Source organism: Rattus norvegicus, chromosome 6 (genome assembly GCF_036323735.1).
Source record: "Rattus norvegicus strain BN/NHsdMcwi chromosome 6, GRCr8, whole genome shotgun sequence".
Taxonomy (NCBI): domain Eukaryota; kingdom Metazoa; phylum Chordata; class Mammalia; order Rodentia; family Muridae; genus Rattus; species Rattus norvegicus.
Window position 1 is genome coordinate 80,402,473 of NC_086024.1, and position 13,951 is coordinate 80,416,423.

The window sequence follows — 13,951 nt, forward strand, 5'->3', positions numbered from 1 at the left end:
GCACCCTTTAGAAGTGATTTTTCAACCTTCTTTAAAAATTTTCACCATACTTTTTCTGGTCAAAAACCATAACAACTCCACTTCATTCTACACATAGTTCATGAAAACACTGAAAAATGAAACCCTCCTCTGTGATAGTCTTTCTATTGGTGATTACCTAATGCATAGTGGATTTTCCTCTGAACTATTATAAATTTGTTGAGCATGGTTCAATTAGTCTAGTGTTCATAGTCTCATTATTCCTTGAGTGGAAATAAAAGAATGTCAAGGCAAATGAGACGAGGAAGATATATAAAGTGAGAGAGATGCAGTGAGTCAACACTGTATATCTAAAAGTGTGTGTTGTGTTTATGAAAGATAGAGAAAGTAGGAGAGGAGAGGAGTAGAAGAGTACAGTAGAGGCCGGCCATGAGAGTGTGGAGAGAAGGGGGGAATGGAGAGAGAGGGGACAATGCGGGAAGAGGGTGGGAGCAAGAGCGAGAGCAAGAAAGAGCAAGAGAGTGAGGAGGGGGCAAACAGCCCCTTTTATACTGAGTCAGGCACACCTGGCTGTTGCCAGGTAACTGTGGGGGTGGAGCTTAGACAGAATGCTAACAGTGTGCAATTTGCCTTTAGGACACAGTGCTGAGGAAAATTCACAAGAGGTGACCCCTTCCCTTCTCAGCCACCTTAGCTCCTGCACTAATGCTTCCTACTTTCAAGAATAGTCACAAAGCCACGCCATTCACCACGTGTCTCCCAGAGTCAGGAGGAAAGTTTTGACCCCAAGTAAGAACAGCCATTCTCTTTTCCCCTTATCTCTTTACCCCTGTGCTCTCCTTTCTAGAGAAACAGAATTACTTCGTTTATCTTCAGAACAATGGGAATGGTGCCTTGCACTATTAGGTTTTCAAACCCCTGAGAGTTTCTCGCTGATGAGATCATGTTTAATTCCTCTAATTAATAATAAGCCCTCCCTTATGTTAACTATTTTATAACTCTCAGCTACAGATCCTAATCATACATATAGAGTTAGGATAAGGCTAGTCCACTTCTCATGTTATTAACCTTTATCATGCTCTACCCACCACTAATATCCTCCATAACAATGACTTCCAGGCCTTTGTGAGTCGTTTTAATGTATCTTGCATTCCATTGTCATCCACTTTAAAATTGTCCCATGGGAAGCACAAAAGCAAGCTGTGAGGACATCAATGTGAGGTCAGTACAAGAAAATAACGAAGTACACAGGGGTACAGCAAAAGGACAATCATCTGTCTTCTGATGCCAACATTTAATCATCAATATAATCATTGAGCAAATGCATACCAAAGGTTTACATAAGCCCCTCACTCCTGCTGTTCACTGTTTTCCGAGGTGTTCACTGAAGGACAAGCAAAGCTAATAATAGCAAACCTTGCTATATACAGCAAGTGTCATGTATTACACATGCACCATACAACACGTATCATGTATCACATACTTGATTTTCTGTGCTGTCTTATTCCGTATCCACAGTAGTCTTTTGGGGCACAAATTATCTTTGCATCGTTGTATAGGTGATAAAGCTGGAATGTAAAGAGTTTGCCCAAGCTTATTTGTTAAAGGCCAGAACTCTATCCAAGTCCACCTGATAGCTAAGTACTTTAAACAAAGATTACACAGGGAGGGAGGTAGAAGCAGCTGCATCTCTGAGTTCAAGGTTTATAGAGAAAGTTTCCGACCAATCTTAGCTGGAAATGAGACCCTGCCTCAAAAAGAAATAGATGATTTATAAATGATAGAATATGATAGAGATATAGGATAATAGAACAGCTTTAAAAGTCATTTTCATTATATCTGTTTAATCAGCTACGCATCTATTGAGAACTGCTTCCTGAGTAGATTTTCAGATTTAAATTCTCTTGTTGTTGCTGCTGTTTTGTTTTCATTTGGTTTTTGGGTTTTGGGTCTTTTTGTTGTTGTTGTTTTGTTTTGTTTTGTTTTGTTTGTTTTTTGGGTTTTTTTTGTTTTGTTGTGTTGTGTTTTTCTTGAGGCCTGGTCTTACCTGGTAGCCCAGGCTAGCCAGGAACTCATGGCACAGCCCAGGTCAGCCTCCTACCTGTATATTGTGACCCTCCTACCTTAGCCTACCTTAGAGTGGTGGGACTACAGGAATGAGCCTCTGTGGGGAATAGAGCAAACCCTGAGTGAAAGTGTATCAAGGAGCCAATGCCTCAGCCTCATAATAATTATAAAGCCTTACCCAGTGAGGTTCACAGGGTGGCAAACTTTCCTCTGGAGCCCAAGTGAGAGGGGTTAGGAGCTTACAGACCCTAGCTGCTGAGGCTCTCCCTAGTGTTTACAGCCCAGGGCAGCTCAGAGACCTCCCACTTAGCCTTGCTTAACATCCCTCCCCAGGGCAACAAACACTGACAGGTTCCAGGTTGTGGCCCTACTAGGTGCAGCTTTATCAGAGTGTGCATATTCCACCTGACCCCGGCTTTTGTGTACATGTGTACACAAAAATTCCCTCCCATCCTTAGACAGGGCTCCGGGACCCAGGCTATATAGGACGTGGTTCACACCTAAATTCCTTATTTGGGGAAAACAAACTGCCTAACTCCAGTCTAGGTCTAGATTGCTGAGCTGGCTGGGACTTGATTGTAGCATATTCCTTCCTTTTAGTGCTGAAGGAATTAATGACAGCCAGCATGAGGTAGCCATTTGCTAAGTGCTAGGCAGACTAAAATCAGCATAGTCTAATTAACCCCTCTCTGTCAAGGTGCTGCTTACTCTGTGAGGTAAGTAAACAGTCTGCAAACTAGTCATATAGGAGATATTCAAAATACAATACAGTACCCAGTCAGAACATCTCCATGTGGAAGCTTGGAGTGTAGCCAGATAAATGAGTTACATATTATAGTTCGAGGGCTACAGCATCTGAATTCTGTGTAGTTCAGACAGAAAAAAAGGAATTCTGTTCTTATATATCAGCGACACTTCCTCAGAACCTCTGCATTTCTTCTCCCTTTTGTCTAGTATTAGGAGTAGTCTAAATGTCTTACCAGCTTTCTTGACCCAATAATTCAGAAGGCATTTCCCCAAATGTCAGCTATCATAACTTCAAAATGGCCTCAAATTCCTCCTCTGAAAAATAATTTGTATGCTTATGGATATAGATCTATATGTACTAGGTAACAATTTGTTACTATGCCTTCTTTGGAATCTAGGATTGAATAAACACATACTTTGCTAGAGAGTAATTCTGGGACAAAGCATGTGCGGTGAATCTTTACGTCTTATATTTGTGGATATCAGGAGATTATTTTTACATTATTATTATTAGTGCAAAAGAATGTTAAAAATGTAAGTTGGTTGTTTTCTAAAGCGTTTCGGTAACTAAAGACTTCAGCATTTAGGAAAAGAAAATAGAAAAATTATTGCAAAGTGGTCCAAGTTATTTCTTGGGGTAATTTAATCCCCAAGATCAGGAAGTAGAGAGTAGCAACACTGAAGGGGAGCCAAACCTGGTGAGTGTGCTTGGGACTAATTGTCTGCTTAATTCTTCGGTTTCACTCACCAACAACTGAATGAAAACAAGAAGCTGTAGCTGATAAGAACGGAATGTTCAAGCAAAGAATGTGACTTCCTCTGTTTAAAACAAGGAAAAGCACTGCAAACTATGTCACCTATCCTGGTGTCAGATGAGACTCCCTCTACCCCAACTCCCCAATTCTACTATTTAACAGTAAAATAAATAAGTAAATAAAATGGGACAAAAACAATATAGTATAGTCAGACAGGGGGGTTGATTAAAATAAGAACTAAATATTGCACCTAAGTTTCACTTTAAGCCAGGCATAGTAGTGCACACCATGCCTTTTAATGCTATTTGATACAAGGTGGGTCTCAAACCCAGTCCGAGTTCCAGGCCAGCCAGGTCTACACAGTGAAACCCTGTCATTCAGGCAACATTGTTAAAGAGACGGAAAGATTGTAAGAGCCAAAGGACTGAGAATCCTGCTTTGAGATAATGTCTTCAATACACAACAGGGAAGCTGCACTCATTAAAAATCTCACTAAGGTAGCCAAGGAAGACAATGGCAATACCAGGTGATATGCCAGTGTAGAGTGGAGCAATCCCATGATGCTCCACCTTTAAATGAAGAGCTACAGGCAATGACTACTGAGAAAGAGCCAGTCAGTCTTTTCCAGGGATGAACCCCCTAACTGGTTGTCCAATACAAAATGGCCAGCTCTAAACATATATGTATGAATAACATGGATTTAGCAGGCTCTCTATATTTTATATACATATGTACATATTGTGTGTGTGTGTATAAGACAATAATTATGGGGGAAAAAGGTTATGAATTTGAGGAGGAGGTAGAAAGTGACATTGGAAGACTTTGTGGAAGGAGGAACAGGAAAAATAATGTAAACACGGTGCTCACAAAATTCTAAAAAAAAAATAAATTCTAAAAAAAATCAATTTAAAAAGTAAATCTATACTCATAATGTAAAATGACATATAGTGTTATATGAAACTGTATAAAATATATATAATAATACTATAAGTGTATTTATAAACACATAATCTAAAAGCTCTAAGAAATATATCAAAATCATGCTTATCATTGAGTGGTAGAATAACCAATTCTAATTTTCTTCATAATGAATTTTTAAAGTTTCCAAATTAAGTTACATTGGTTTTAAAATAATAGTCCCTTTAGATTATTTCCTATTTGTTTTTCATGCAGAGAACAAAATCTGGAACCTAGAGTGGTAAATGCATGTTCTACTTCATGTCTTCTTTCCTAAGGACAGAGCTGTAGGCAGGCCTGTGACTGTCCCCTCAAGTTACATTCACCATTAGGTAGATTTTCCCCTATGAACTGTTAGCCAAACAGAGCCAAAATTTAATCCTGATATGTGGCCATGCTATAATGCTTTCCTTCTTGAGGGAAGACCCTCTGTTGTGGGAAGTGTCACCAATGTACCAGTCTAGGGAAAACAGTGCCAGGGACCGAGACAATTGCCACTGAGCTGGAAGAATCTGGGGATAGGTAGATGCCAGGCTTCCAAATCTCTAGCTGGTTATTCTCCTCAAATAACCATGTGCCCTTGGCCAATCACAACTCAGAGGGTCAGTTTCCACATGTACAGAATTGGGGAATGAAATGATTTACTTGTTTAAAGACTGATCTGACAAGAACACAACTTGAATGTATTAATATTAGAAAGTCACATATCAATCAAAATCCTATTTTGGTTTAGTGTTAATTAAAATTTTGTCATACAATATATATATTGATCATGTGTCCCCCCTCCACCTCCTCCTAGACCCTCCTAGCTCCCTACCCCCACAGCCTCATGTTCTGTCTCTTCTACCTCTGCCTTTCTCTGTGAAAGTATTCTTCAATGACCCAAAACCCCACAGTCTATCAGCCTCTAGTGTGGTGCCAGCTAGAAGTGTGTTTTCTGAAAAACCTTTTTACCTTCTTAGGCCACCGTAAAACAAAGCAGAAAGGTATGATTTCTAGGTCCTACGGTTCTGGATTCAAATAAGGGCTCAAGGGAAACAAAGGGAAGTAGCATAAAATGACTTAAAACAAATGTAACTTTTCCAACATTTTACGCTGGTTAGATTTTATTCAGTTGTGTTATTTGGTAAAGGAATCACTGGTAGAAACTTGAAGTTAATGGTAGGACTGCTAATGATTTTTTTTAAGAGAAAATAATTATGGTTATGTTAAGAAGCAGAAAATCAGTTACTCGAGTGTTAACGTTCACATATTAATTAACTCAAAGACCTATTAGCATTTTCTGAAAACTAGAAAATGTTAAAATGTTACTTTATAAGTTATGATTAGTACTGTTCTTTTGGGTAGGGATGCATTGCTGTGACCAAAACACATGCCAAAAGCAACATAAAGGGTTGAGATGCATCTGGGTCACAGTTTCAGCACAATTTCAGCTCAATATGGTAATGGGATTTCTTCAGCCAGCAGGAGCAAGAGGACGGGCACTTTACACTGGACCAGCCAGGAAGCAGAGACCATTGCCAGAGCCAGGGGCAGTTATAATCTTCAAAGGTCAGTCCCTAGTGACCTATTTCTGCCAGGCACAACTTGTTCAAAGCATATGCCTGTGAGGTACATTCCAGATTCAAACCACTAAAATGGGCTAGAACCAGCAGTCTCCTGTAGATGATTACAGTGGTTAGAAAACCCTTTTTTCTGTTTTAAATGACTCCTAGTCTGTATACCAATTAAATATTTATAAGTTTATAGTCTAGTACTGTACAGAAGAATCAAGTAGAACATACAGTAATTTAGTTAATTTAAGACTGCCCAAATACCATGCCCAGATTTCATTGTATTGAGTATGTATCAAAAAGAAACTCCAAAAATGTAATAATTCAAAAGAAACCTTCTATTTCTCACACAAATTAAAAGCGATAGTATTTTCCAGTTATGGTGGAACCACTGAATGACAATCATCTTCAAAGATATGGCTCATATATGGTCTCAAATTTTACATCATATTTCCTTTTTGTCTTATACATAAGTTAAGGAGCTGGAGCTGGAACTAGAGAGACGGTTCAGAGAGTAAACGTGCAGGTCAAAGTCTGATGACCTGAGTCTGATCTCACAGTCGTAGAAAACAAGTCTTACAAGCTGTCCTCTGACCTCCACATGCAGGCTGTGGCACACACATGCACACACACACACACACACACACACACACACACACACACACGACTTTTCAGTGGACAACTCACTCATTCTTTTATCCATTTCTTCATTCGAGGAAGAAAACAGAAGTTTTGGATGCACTGCAAAGTGGTCTAGGCGGTCTTAAATATTGCCTGTCTGATCTTCTAATCATAAGTTAGGGCACTGCTCCACTCTGACCTGGTCAGTAGCTGTTCTCTCTGCACATGTGCTGTATGTATACCACAGGAATTAACAAGGACTATGATGAACATTAGCTGTGTTGTTTCATGCTGGCTACTTACCAACAAGTTAACGACGCACCATTACAAAACCACCAGTCAAGTCTCGCAATACTGTGGCTTTACCAGAGCCACTGACAGAGAATTTGAACATTTTCAATGCTAAGGAAAGAAATTCTTTTGTATAATTTATTTGACTATTCATAAACCATTTCTCCTTGATTTCTGTTTATGATACCAGAATACAATTGCTACTGTCCATTTCACACTACAATTATTGAGATATTGAAAATAATTTATAAGAAGGGAGACTAGGGAAGTACACATTTTATGCTTTTGTAAAATTTATACAACAAGTACAACATATCATAAAAGGCTATGTCACATTGATTTCTACATGGTTACTATGTTCAATTACAGTAAAAAGTTTATGTGAGCATGACAGTTTATTCAATGTATTATCACTTACAAAGTGACTGCTAGAAACAGGGCCCAGGCCAGCATTCAACACATTAATCATCTCCCTGTCCTCGTGGAAATTCCAAGGACATTAACCACCCTTGCTTATAAAACCCAAGACTGTCAATAGTTCAGTTCTCAGAGTTCTCTAAATGCTTTTGCTGGGAGTTAATCAACTCTATTTTTACAGCAAGTGAATGGTTTAAACATGGCCTTTGAAACTAATTTTACCTGAAATAAAAATGGCTATGGGAAACAAAAACATGTTTTTCTACAATAATAATATGGAAATATGCTTGTCCAACTCAACCCTGGTTCTGAGAACATGTCTCTCCTATGATAAAAGTCAGGGAAAGGAAAGTGAGAGGATTTTATGCTAACACAGAACCAGGCAATAACATAACCACTGTCTACTGATCGACAAGTCGGTCTCAGACATCTCACAGTCATCACCCTGTAAACACTGCATTTTGGGGTTTTTTGGTTGTGTTGTTGTTGGGTTGGTGTTGTTGCTTTGGTACAAAGCACTTGAAAATTAACCTGAGCATATACAACAATGTCAGAATCCTGCTAAAAGAATGTCTGACCCCCAAACATTCCAGCCTTCTATTCACCAGCTAAGTCTACAAAGACTAGACTTGTGTGCTTATGGGGATAGCTATCATCTGACTGAAATTTTCTATGGTTTCAACTTATGGGCACAATGAATTTCCAGATAATCTCAGATTTTATCACCATTGTATCCAGACCTTTGTCTTTGATGTGCCAAACATCATACCCAATGACAAAAAGCTGAAAGAATAGGAGACAATTACCAAAAATTGAGAGACGTGGAATAAGTCTGAAACTTCTATTTTTAAAAAGATCAAAAGTCTTATAACCTCTGTCAAATTCGACATAAAACTTAAAAACACCAGAATCAGTTCTGCAAATGTAAATGTCTCTTTTATTTCCTCAGATGAAGGGATGAGATGAGAGTGAATTTTACCCAAGCTGTGTTAATACTTCGCTTAGGTTGTGCCTAAAACATTTCTTTCTCCATACTAAGGATCCCTAAGCCTAGAAGCTTGTAGATTTTGTACAATCTAATCTTCCAAGCTGACTGATTCAATTCAGTTTCTCTTGGCTTCTAACTAAATTGCTCTGCTTGGCCTCATATGTTGGCAATATGTTCTAATCTTCTGGCTCCTTTTTATTTTCTAGCTTGTTCTTTGTTCACCTGTGTCTAGTTTTTTCTCTCTGCAACTTGACTGTGAGAACTATCGTGACCAAACTGCCATATATACCCCATCCTCCCTCTTTGCTCTTAAGTAGCTTCTATTTCCTGTGCTGTTCTCATGTGAGTTGGGGATAGCCTATCTCTGACTCATTCTGTCAAATCTTTCTCTGATTCATCACTTTGTCTGCCCCTCAATTAGATGTTACTTTCAAACATGACTTTTTTCTACAAATTAACCTTACCTTCATTGTTAGGGATGTCTGTATTTCAATAAGATTATATAGCAATCTATGTTCTGACCAGATGATTTGTACCATATAGAAGGTCTTTAGGTGTGATTCCTTGCCAGAGCAACCATGTTGCTGAATTAAAATTTCTCTACAAGTTTTATTTCTACCTGTATAATTCAGTGCTGAGTTTTGGATGATGATAGAACTTGTTCTATAAAGAGATACACTGACAGGGAAAGCCATATAAAATTAATTAATGTTACCCAGCCAGCGGTAAGTACACACCTTTAATCCCAGCACTCAGAAAGCAGAGACAGGGGAATTCATAGGAGATAAGACCAGTCTGATCTACAGAGTGTGTTCCAAGGCAGTCAGGGCTATATAGTCTTTAAAAACCCAACACACACACACACACACACACACACACACACACACACACACACACAGTGATTTTGAACTTCCAGCCTCAAAACTGTGAGGAAAGGAATTGTCTTAAATGTCTTAAATAAAAACTCTGTTCCTCAGAAAGAATTTATCTGTGGAAGTGAGCCGTGAGTTCCTTCAGATAATATCATTTTGAGGTGTTAATACAAAAGGAGCCCCCAAACCTAATAAAAATATTCTAGTCAATAGGGCCTATTGTTCTTTATTTTAAGCACAAAGGCATAATCAATTGGTACTGTGCAATGCAGTGACTACTTGCCACATGTGGCCACTTAAGTTAATAGGATGAGATAAAACTACAACTTAACTTTCTGAATTTCTCTGGCCACATTTCAAGTACGCATCAGTGACCTGTAGCTTGTGTGTTGAATGCTATTTCCATGAAGATACAGTATTTCTATCAATGAAGAATGGTCTACTGGAAGGTGCTAGTTTAAAAGAATAAAATGCAGAGAATCGTTGCTTCCATTTAAAGAAACCCCCAATTCTTATCCAACTGACTTCATAACACTCACAAAATGATGGCTACACCCTAAATTCTCAGAAACACCATTTTCTTGGATTCACAACTCCAGAGACTGAACTGGTGGCTTCATCATGGTCAGCACCTCGTCTGGGCAGAGTATTATCCTGAACTCTCTGTTGGAGAGAGTTATAATTCATACTACCTTTGTCTGGATCAGAACACGGAAAACCACGTCACTCCCCTTTCAGCAATGATCCCAACTAACCGCTGTTCCTTCTCAGACTGTCCTTTCGTGACTATGAAGCACATTTCTCGCCAGCAGCAGTCTGTCCTTGGAGACGACCATAGTAAGCCCGGAGATAATAAAACGATGAATGTGGAATAGAGAATGGCTGTGAACTCCTCCACATCCCTTACTCAACCACTGATACATAAAACATTGTATTAAACTATTTTCACATAGCAAATTAAATGAACATAGTTCACCTAGAAGACAGACAGCCCTCAAATTACATTTACATCTTTAAAATATGATAAAATATGAACTCAATATCAGTCCTAAGTCTATAAAAACTACAAAGAATGAAAACAAAACTGAGTCCTGCCATTACAACGGTCTGGATTCACTGTATGCCAGACTGAGAGAAGAGTGACATCATGACATACTTCTTTGGAGACAGATAATATGGTGTGCCCTGTGTTAACACGCAGACTCTGTCTTGACCGTTTTTCACTTTTCTAACTATAAAAAGCATAAGCAGCGTGTTGGTGCCTAAAGCAGAAACATGAATACAAGCAATAAAGTATATTACATGGATGCAAACAGGACAAAAACTCTTTTATATAAACAAAAATCACAGGAAACTATTCTTCGAGAATGTATAGCAGCCTGCACATACTATATGGCTCTCACAAAGGCTTCGAAAAGACTTAGAGCTGAAGGTTTGGTGGTTTCTCATTAAGCTCCTGGCAGTTGTATTTCAAAATTAAGTAGTTTATGGCACACATACTCTAGAGGCATTCTCCTGCTTGATTAGATGAGGCAACAATGCAGTGTGGATGTGAATTCTAAACAGATGGGGAAAATAACCATAGAAAAAGAGATGATGACTTTGGCCACACTGTAAAAGGCTTCTTCTAATGGGCAAACAAAATAGACTTCAATGAAAAAGTTAAAGCGATGCACCGCTAAAAACAAAAGGGCATGGTTAAGTTCCCTACTGCTATGGAGAAAGGAAGGCCAAGAGAGGAGGAAGGGACACAGTGGGGGGCAGGGGTGTCTAGGCTACGGGAAGTTACAATTTCTTAATTAGAGTTGTAGTTACACAAGTTAGTACGCTGAATAATTTAACAATCTCTAGATTTGTGCATATTGATGTACATATGTTAGACTTATTTTTTTTAGTATAAGTACTTAAATGTCCCTGTCTTTCAACAAAGAATATAGAGGATAACTTCAAAATCTGGGGGTTTTTATGGAAAAAGCAACAAGACAGGAATTTGTGTAGTGAGACACTAGAGTGTGTCATTGGGTCAGACACATGCTGTTTTATTTTTTTTAATGGAGTTCTTTTGTAAACATTCTGCTACGGCATTAACCCAAGATCACTGGTACACACCAAGCAAGATGTTCTGGTTATCTCAAACTACCAGCAGCTATGTGTCATCCTCAGAGATGTGAAGCACAGACTGCATCAGCAGTATTCTGTCAGCAGTGAGGGAAGTGTCTCTCAGCCCTTTTCCAGTACCATTCACACTAATGCTAATTCAAAAGCGGGTGACTGACTATCTAAATTAACCACAGGGAATAGGTAGCTAGTTTAAGTCGGTGGTCCACTTCCCCACTCAGTGGAAATACCTGCGGAGGTTTTAAAGCACTGACACTTGAGATTCAGATTTAATTAACATCAGACATGACCTGGTACTTGAGATGTCTCTCCTAACTCGACAGATGATTCTAATGAACAGCCACGGATGAAAAACACTGTTCAGATTAAGATTTAGGATGACAGTCTGTCACAAAGCTCTTTCAGATGCAGAGAATGGGAAGAAGACAAATATGAAAATAAGCAAAAAGGACTGATACTTAGAATCAACATGCTAGATTACAGATTTATGGTCATACTGAGAGATCAGATAAGATCTGTGGTTTGCAGCCTCAGGAAGTCTCCATCCACACATGAACTTAACTTTGTTTGTTTGGACCTCTTCTTTGGCTTAGGAAAGCCAGTGCCATTCATTCCGATAGTAGCTAACCGTTTCGATGATTGACTTACTTCTACAATGCTTTAAAGGGAGAAGAGTCATAATTATTTCCATAATAGCCCTTTTATTCTCTTCAATCCTAAGTGATGGAGACATTAAGGATATTGTCTGGCTAGTAAAGCACTTTGAAAAATGATAATAAGGTAATTAGGAAAATAGGGAACTAATAGTATTTTTATCTTCAACACAGAAAAGTAATTGAGTACTATGCAGAAGACAAACTTTTTGCACTGACTCCTTGTAACCTTCAAAGCAATCCCATGAAACTTCTGTTTTCATTACTCCAAAAATGCAGGAATGTCAAAGTTCCATGGTCAACAGAACTTGATAAGGTTACCTTGTAGCTGGCCTTTGCTACTCTGGGTTCTTCTTTTTCCTACCCTTTACTAGAGAAACAAGAATAGAGGGGACAGACAAATTCGGAAATTCCCTGAATCTACTTTCTTTCCTTTTGTTTCTTCTTTGGCCACTAACAAACTGCAACCAGCCTCCCTAACGGACAAACAACCGCTGACTGTATCTCTCGAGATGCGAGTTTACGCACCCTCTGAAAAGTTCCCAGAATTCCAGACATTACACAATTGCTGGCAAAGCCATGCTTTTATTAGAGCACGAAGCGAATCACAGTCAGCTGCTCATGGTCAGCTGCTGCACACTGTGCACATCGCTGCACCTAGGATTAAGACAAAAGCACATTCTTACAGCATTTCTGTGTTTTTTAGAGGAAGCAAAATTTCATAATTCTTTAAAATGTCACTACCTTACTTCTTAATAAACAGAGGCACTGGGTTTTGAAGCCAAGCAACCAGGTTCTTAACAACTTAACAAACAGCGCCTTAAGAGCTGCGAACTTGGGAAAGGAGGAAGGGAGCAATGTTACAAATGCGCATGCGCAGTGTGTTTGTTAAATGAATCTTGAAGGACTGACTTAGGAGGCTTGACAGCCAGTGTTGTCATCCTTGTAAAAAATCTGTGGGGGCTGGAGAGATGGCTCATGAGTTCAATTCCCAGCAACCACATGGTGGCTCACAACCATCAGTAAAGAGATCTGATGCCCTCTTCTGGTGTATCTGAAGACAGCTACAGTGTACTTATATATAATAAATAAATAAATCTTTAAAAAAAAAATCTGTATGAACCCCAAACCATGATGGTCAGGAAAAGGCTGGCCCTAGAGGTGAGGGATAGTTTCGGTGAGAGGCACGCAAAATAGAACAAGGCAGTAATATACTCATGAGAATTAAAAAGTGATGCTTAATAAATAATAACAGAGGGGCTGGAGAGATGGCTCAGTGGTTAAGAGCACTGACTGCTCTCCCAGAGGTCCTGAGTTCAAATCCCAGCAACCACATGGTGGCTCACAACCATCTATAATGGGATCCGATGCCCTCTTCTGATGTGTGTGAAGACAGCTACAGTGTACTCACATATATAAAATAAATAAATAAATCTTAATAAATAATAACAGAGAAATTAACGAAAATGAGTCTCTATAATCATCATGCCAAACTTCAATTTATGTGGAAAAACATGTGAAAATTTTTTCAAGTACTCCTAGAATTTTGAGCAGCCCTGGGTAAAATGGTGATCCTAAAGTCTTTAATGGCAGGGCTGTGATCACAAAGGAAGTGTGCTAACAGAACTTTCCTCACTGTTGAGTGCCAACCACTTCGTTAGATTTCATGCTCTGAACTTGAAAAACATATATTCCAGAAAGACATTTTTAAAAACATCTATGGAGTGTTTACTGATAGATTTCCTTGAAAGGAGCCTCAAAGTCAAACTCAATATTTTCCATCCTTTCTATAACTTCTGCCCTTGTACCCTCAGCAAATCCACACAACATCATTTTATTGGATCACTTCACTCCACATAGATGCCTTCTTTAAATGTAAATCCTAAGGGACCCACGTCATTGATCAGACAAGTGTAAATATTTATACCTTTTT

The 13,951-nt window shown here is 38.9% G+C and overlaps 1 protein-coding gene across 2 annotated transcripts in view; it reads right to left on the reverse strand.

Annotated features, from left to right (window-relative positions):
• Slc25a21 (solute carrier family 25 member 21) overlaps positions 1 to 13,951 on the reverse strand; it is a 499,458-nt gene that overhangs the window by 463,993 nt on the left and 21,514 nt on the right. The gene's annotated exons all lie outside the window — the stretch shown is intronic.